Raw genomic sequence first — 7,555 nt, 5'->3', positions numbered from 1 at the left:
TAAAAAATAGATCAATCAATCCTTCTAGGAGAAGAACATCTACAACAGGGATTGTGAGGTGTTTTGTGGTTCTTGGTTGGTATCTTATGAATCCATTGGCCATGGTTGCAACATTATGTGGTCCTAGAAAAGAGATATTATCATTGAAGCTTCATTCACTGGAACATTTCCTTAGTCCAAATGAAAAGTATGAATTTGTTGAACAGGTAATGGTTATACTAACCAACCAAGTTGATGTTGACATAAACCTAGCAGCATAACATGAATGGATGTTTTCACCTCTGCAATTTGTAGCTGGCCTTGGACTTAGAAAGTTTCTTCCATACAAAGGGCTATTTTGAGGGCTGGAAGAGTTTACAATCATAGAGAATTGTTGACCCCTCTAGAAGCTATGAAGAAACTTGCCTTTATAACTGGCAATCGCAGAATGGAGAGGTTAAGGAGGTTGAGGATCCATATTTTGCCAAAGTGGATACCATTAAACAAAGTGAACAAGAGAATGCAAGGAAAGCAAAGGAACTTGCAAAACAATCTTGATGACAAGAATGAAAGGACAAACCTCTTGTACAGTTGTTGCCGAGCATCTATCTGCAGAAATTGTGCCTACTTCCTCCCAATTTTTGCACCGTGAGCCCACGTATAATGATAGCACGTACTTACTTTTTTTTTTAAAATACCACGTGTTCGTTGGAATTCTGACGTAAAATTCAAAATCTACACTATCAGCAAAAGTCAACCTAATAGTAACACACAAGTAGAAGAATGTGATCGGTATAGAATACACTGATGAAGTCTATCGGTAGAACGCAAACTAGCGGGAATGGAGAAATCTTGTATTGACAATAGTCAATGATGCTATCAGTAAGACTTATCTTGATGGACATTGGAAAAAGTAAAACACATTGGACAAGGTTACGGTGATAAATGGTCAAATCTTATGCTAAGGAGACATTACATATCAAGAGGAGATATGCCGAGGGAAAAGACATCGGGGAAATTATGCCCATCGCCTAAACACATTTTTTGCTATCCTAGTGCCCGATGAGACTAGTGGGATAACTCGCACTGATCAGTAGGAAGAGAGGTCATTGGATTATGTTATCTTTATGAGTAAGAATAAATCAAGAGGTTGTGAAAATCATCGAACCAACATATGCCAATCAACAAGTAAAATCTGTGAAATTTTAACACGTCAGAATTCCGACGAACACAGGGTAATTTTTGAAAAAAAAATTAATCCAACAAAGCAAAAGAAATCCCATAGCTCATCAGAAAACTACTCCAAATGTACTAGTGTTCGATGAGGACATCCGACGAACACAGGCAAGGTTTCAAAAAAACTGGAAATTTGACACAAATTGCACTGTAAAATCCGACAAAGCAAAAGAAATCCCATAGTTCGTTAGAAAATGCATCTAAATGAGTTAGTGAATGACAACTATATACATGAAGAACACTAATAACAGTTATTAAGCCATTCAAAACATAATCCTCACTAATGAAAAATGTTATCACGATCATAAAGCTTGAAGTGGCTTATACACTGTCTTAAAGCATTGAAAGAAGGTCGTAGAAAAGAGAATGTAATAGGGCCAAATGAAAAGAAAGAAAGACAACCCTGTTACAGTGTTGGTAGATATTATTGACACACCAAGTGACATGTTTATGAGCACTTGATATACTCCACATAGAGAAAAGGTAGTAGACCTAATTGTCTTTAATGGAGAGAACTGAGAAATTCTAATTGATGTAATGAATAAATATTGATAGTGAATAAGAAAGCCATGAAAACACAACATGTCATTGGTGAGTAGTATGATGTATTTTTCAAGAGAGTATGAAATACTATGATGATAGTGAGGTAAAAAAGACTAGCATAAGTGTCATGAACAAAAAAAGGAAGAATGAAAGTTCACCATCACTTGAGGGATGAACTTGTAGGTTAAGATAAACAAGAGACACTTTGCATTTTACCAAATTGTCGATATTTGAAAATAATGAAAGTGCTCTAGTCTCTATGGTTGAGAAAGATTATTTTTCCATTGATAGTGATCATTGTATCAGTGTCCAATTACAAACAATAATGATTGATTTTTAATGTATTTTCAAATATTTATGATACATTCTATGTTGGTCTCTCTGGATTGGTCACAAATGCTCAGACATTGTACTAAGAGACTTTCTTTCTAACACAATCTTTTATTAGCTTCAAGAGGAGAGGAATAAGCAATCAATTTTTTTTGCAAATCTTGTTTCTCTATTTCTTTATGAAAAGAGAGACACCTTATGGTGCATGTGAGTCTATGTACAAGCCTGACAATACCTCTACCATTGTAACAGTAAATGCACCAAATGGATTTGTTGAAAAGGATTTAGAACTTTTTATAAGTTTTTGGTTTTGAAGTGGTTCTTAGAACCATGTTGGGTCTCGACATGATTCTAAGAACTACTTAAACTCCCAACAACCATTTTAGACACCAACTCTCTATTTAGAACCCACAAACAAATGTGAATAAATACATCAAATCAAGGAAAGAGGAACAACAACTTTTAAGTGATATTTGTAGCCTAAATCCTCTTTGAGGAAAGGACTAAGATTTTGATAAGGTTCAACCTCTTTGGGAGAAGGGTTTTCTCTTTCTGAGTTGAATTGATTATATTGTTAATGATTAAAGTAAAATAACAAATTATTGAAATGATTTACCAGAAATAGTAAGCTACAAATGTCCCATGGAGCCACTAACCTAGATCTAGGTAAAATAAGATATCTAGAATCTGTTCTCAAAATTTTGGCTTGATTTTTCTAGACGAGGTACTATCAATTCTGAAAGGAAACTAGGTAGTGAAATACAACTTCCTACACTGAACTATTAGGAGAGTGAATGCAAAAAATTTATAAACCCTTTAACAATCATAGATTCAGATGCATATCTAATTAAAGATTAACAAATATTCAAAATAGAATAAACACATAACACATCATGTACACAAGAAAACCCTTTGGGAAAAAAAAACCCACACTCCAAATGCCAAACTCAATTGTATTATCAACAACAATGATTGTTACAATACAATGCATAGAGCCAATGCTCTTCAGGAGTCGTCGCGCTATTACAGGATTCATGAGTAATTCCAACAACATAACGATGTATCTCAAAATATTCAACCTCTCATACAAAATAAGTCAAGGTATCACATATTTATAGAGTTCAACACAAAGTAGTAGGCTTCCATGGTTTCCAAAACCAACTTCAAAGCCTAAGAGGTAAGTTGTGTCATAAATAATATAATTACCATTATCATAACATGTTGCACATAGAAACCTTCCAGAGCACTAACACCTATCTCATCCAAAATGGCTATCTTGCCCAATGAAATGCACGTTCAACATAACAACTCCCATAACCAATAATAGGTACTTTACTTACCTCACACCACTTGTCAAAAGTGAACTCCACCATAAATATTAGCTGCTCAATAACAACTCCAATCCATAATAGAAAACACAAGCCAAGACTCTTTAGTCAACATAAGAAATTTCCAAATCAATTTCTACTTCAAACTATAAATATATGACAAAACCTTCCAAAAATGTAGAATCTTCCAAGTGGACACCAATTTCCTAAAAAGGATTATGCCATCTCATCATTGCCATGTAGGATGCCACCTCACAAATAGGACCCACAAAGTGAATAGCAACTTAGGAAATTAACATATTAGAATAAATCAATTATTAAATAACCAATGTTAGGAATCGAAGGTTGAGACACCTTATCCCAACATTCTCCCACTTGTCAAAGATCTGTTAAGAGTCTACAACATCAACTGTTTATGTCCCAAGGCCCATCGAACTGGCACACCATTTGAACATCTTAGTTTTCAGTGGCTTTGTCAATGTATCTACAACATTCACCGAAGTATCATCCTTCTCCAACTTCACCTTTCTATCTTCTACCATATCACAAACAAAATGAGATTGTACATCAATATGCTTTGTTCAGGCATGGAAAGTGGGATTATTAGCTAAGCTAATGGCACTTTGACTATCACAACTAAGTGTAATTTGTTCTACATCAAAACCAATATCAAAACACAACCTTTTAAGCCAAATTGAGTCCTTACAAGTGTGAGTAGCTGCCATGTACTCTGCTTCTGTTGTGGATAAACTGACTACAACTTGCCACTTACTCATCCAATTGATAGCACCACCAAACATCATGGAAACATATCCATAGGTGGATCTCGTGCTGTCAATTTCACGTGCCCTATTTGATTCCACAAATCCATGAATATAAACTAAATGTTAAGGTCCACTAGGATAACCATGAAAAAATAGGGAATACTCAGAAGTATCCTGAAAATATCTGAACACTCTCTTCATTGCATTCCAATGTACTCGTCCAGGATTATCCATAAACTGACTCAAGACTCCCACTACTTGGGCAATGTATGGAATAGTACAAACCATGGCATACATTAAATTTCCTACAACACTTGCGTATGATACTCTGGTCATGTCCTTTATCTCATCAGGAGATTTTGGACAATCCTCAACTGATAACTTCATTCCTTGAAAAATAGGAACTACTAAGGATTTTCTAGTTGACATGTTGAATCTCTCCAACACCAAGTTCACATACTTTCTCTAGCTTAACCAAATATTTCTACTAGCCCTATCTCTTTTGGTCTCTATCCACATGATATACCTTGCTGCAACTAAATCTTTTATATAAAACTATGTTGACAAGTGAAACTTCAAATCTGAAATCATATTACTATTCCCAAAAAACAACATATCATCTGCATACAATGCAATAATGAGAATGCAACCATTTTCAACTGGTATTGAAATACACACAATGGTCATATTTAGATCTCTGAAATCCCAAACTCAACACATACGTGTCAAACTTTTGGTACCACATCCTAGGAGATTGTTTCAAACCATATAGAGATTTCTTTAGCTTTCATACTAGATGTTTTTTACCTTCAACCACAAAATGCTTAGGCTATGACATATAAATTTGTTCCTCCAATTCACCATGAAGGAATGTTGTCTTTGTATCCATTTGCTGAATTTCCAAACCATACGTTGCTACAAGTGATAACTAAAAATGAGTGGATGCCAGCTTCGCTACAGGAGGGAAAATTTGACCAAAGTCAATTCCATCCTTATTTGAATACCCCTTCACAAATAACCATGCCTTATGCTTTTCAACACTGCCATCAAGAAACAACTTCTTCTTGAATACCCATTTACAACCAACAGGTTTACTTCTATCAGGAAAAGGTACCAGATCCCAAGTATCATTTTTATTCAAAGAAGCCATCTCTTCATCCATGACTTTCTTCTAGGAATATACATCATCCATACCCATAGCCTATTTAATAGTCCTAGGCTTATCAGTGTTAGCAATCAAGGAAAAAACACAATGTGAATCCAAAAATGAATAACTAAACCTTTATGGTGAACAACCAAATCTATCCAGTCATCTCCTATCACACGTAGACCTCCTCAATAGTTGAGGTTGAGGTTCTTCATCATCTTCAAAATGCTCAGAACTTCTAGAGCTCTCCTTATCATTAGGTCCACTAGGAGTGTGTAGTTCATTTCTTCCCGGAGTAAGTGGAACTTGAACTACCTCCTTCTTTTCCTCCTTTTTCTCTAGTTGTAATAATACAGTGTAAGGTTTCATCTCTTTGAAAATTACACTTATGCTATAGAGAACCTTCTGGGTCACTGGATCCCAAAGCTTGTACCCTTTCATAGCAACACCATAGCAAATGAAGATACATTTAACTACTTTGCTTTCCAACTTAGACCTCTTCTCACTTGGCACATGTGCATATGCCTCCTAATTGAATACTCTGAGATGCCTTAATGAAGGATTTTACTAGACCACACCTCCATGGGTATCTTATCAATAAGAGCTGATGTAGGAGATCTATTGATCAAATAAAATGATGTGGCTACAACTTCAAGCCAAAATTTTTATCGAAGGCCATCACCACTCAGCATACTTCTAGCCCTCTCCATCAACATCCTATTCATTCTCTCTACAAATCCATTCTGCTGAGGGGTCTATGGAGTTGTCTTATATCTTTCAATCCCATACTCTTTACAAAACTTATCAAACTCTGGAGAACAAAACTCACCATTGTTTTTAGTTCTCAGACATTTAATCTTCCTATAAGTCTAATTTTCAACCAAAGATTTAAACTCCTCAAAATGACTAAAGACTTCAACCTCAATCCTGAAGGAATAAACAAATATCCTTGTACTGTAATCATCTATAAAAGATACAAAGTATATAGATCTTGATAACCAAGGAAAATTTGTAGGACCAAACAAATCTGCATGAATATAGTCCAACAGGTGCCTAGAAGACTTATGAGAACTTTTATAAAATTACACACGGTTTTGTTTACCAAAGATACAATGTTCATAGAAGTCTAACTTGAGATTGCAATCTTCAAGGCCTTCTAAAAGACTCTTAGATTTTAAGTTTTAGAGACCCTTCTCACCAATATGTACAAGTCTTTGGTGCTATAACATTGTCTTCTCTGCTAGAAGTTTCAATTTCCCAACACTTGTTTTCCTAATTTATTTTATCCCATTTTTATAGTTCTATTTAATAAGGTATTCCTATTTTAGAAAAACCAAGATCATAAACATATGTTGGCAATCCTCAATGCTATCATTGCTTCATTATGTTTCAATTAGTTCCTTATTCTTTTCTTCTTCTAGTGCATTATTTTCTCCTTTAGCATTCCCTTCCTTGTTAAAATCTATATGGCAAAATATGTCCTTTCCATTCATGTCAATATGTTCTAGTATTTCCTTATTATGGCTCTTGCTTCCCTCTACTAACAAAGATGGATTCCCTCTTCCTGTTCTATTCATCTCCTTTGACTAAGAGGTGACCATTACACCTTTATTTCTCTACTCTCCTATATGAAACACTTTTGATTTAAGTACAATATTTATTTCTTTTTTTCTTATTTTCAAAATCCTATATTATGTAGTGACAAAGTATCACAACTCTAGAGATGAAGGGAGGACAAACTAGTAATGGTTAAGAAATATACATTAATGAAAACATCCACTAGATTCACAAGATATGAAGAGGCAAAGAAGAAACTAGCAACTTTTAAAATGAGGACCCTCAACCATTGGAGAATCGTCATATTTCTATGTGTGGAGACAAGATTGTAGAACTTAAAAAATAATCATTCACCTCAAAAAATTTAAAATTTTCTCCAAAAACCTAACAACAAGAATAAATGATAAAAATAAAAAATAAAATATTAAATTTTATAAGATTTTTCATTGAACCCAACAATCTTGGTCCATTTCAATAATATTTCATAACAATGTTAAAATAAACAATAAAAATATAGAATAAAATTTTATAAGGTTTTTCATTGAACCTAACAATCTTGGTCTATTTCAATAATATTTCATAACAATGTTAAAATAAATAATAGAAATATAGAATATTCTATAATATGCATGGCTTCAACAAGAAACCATTGTTAAAGTACGTGGCCATTG

Source organism: Cryptomeria japonica, chromosome 1 (assembly GCF_030272615.1).
Source record: "Cryptomeria japonica chromosome 1, Sugi_1.0, whole genome shotgun sequence".
Taxonomy (NCBI): Eukaryota; Viridiplantae; Streptophyta; class Pinopsida; order Cupressales; family Cupressaceae; genus Cryptomeria; species Cryptomeria japonica.
This window is presented reverse-complemented; position numbering follows the sequence as displayed.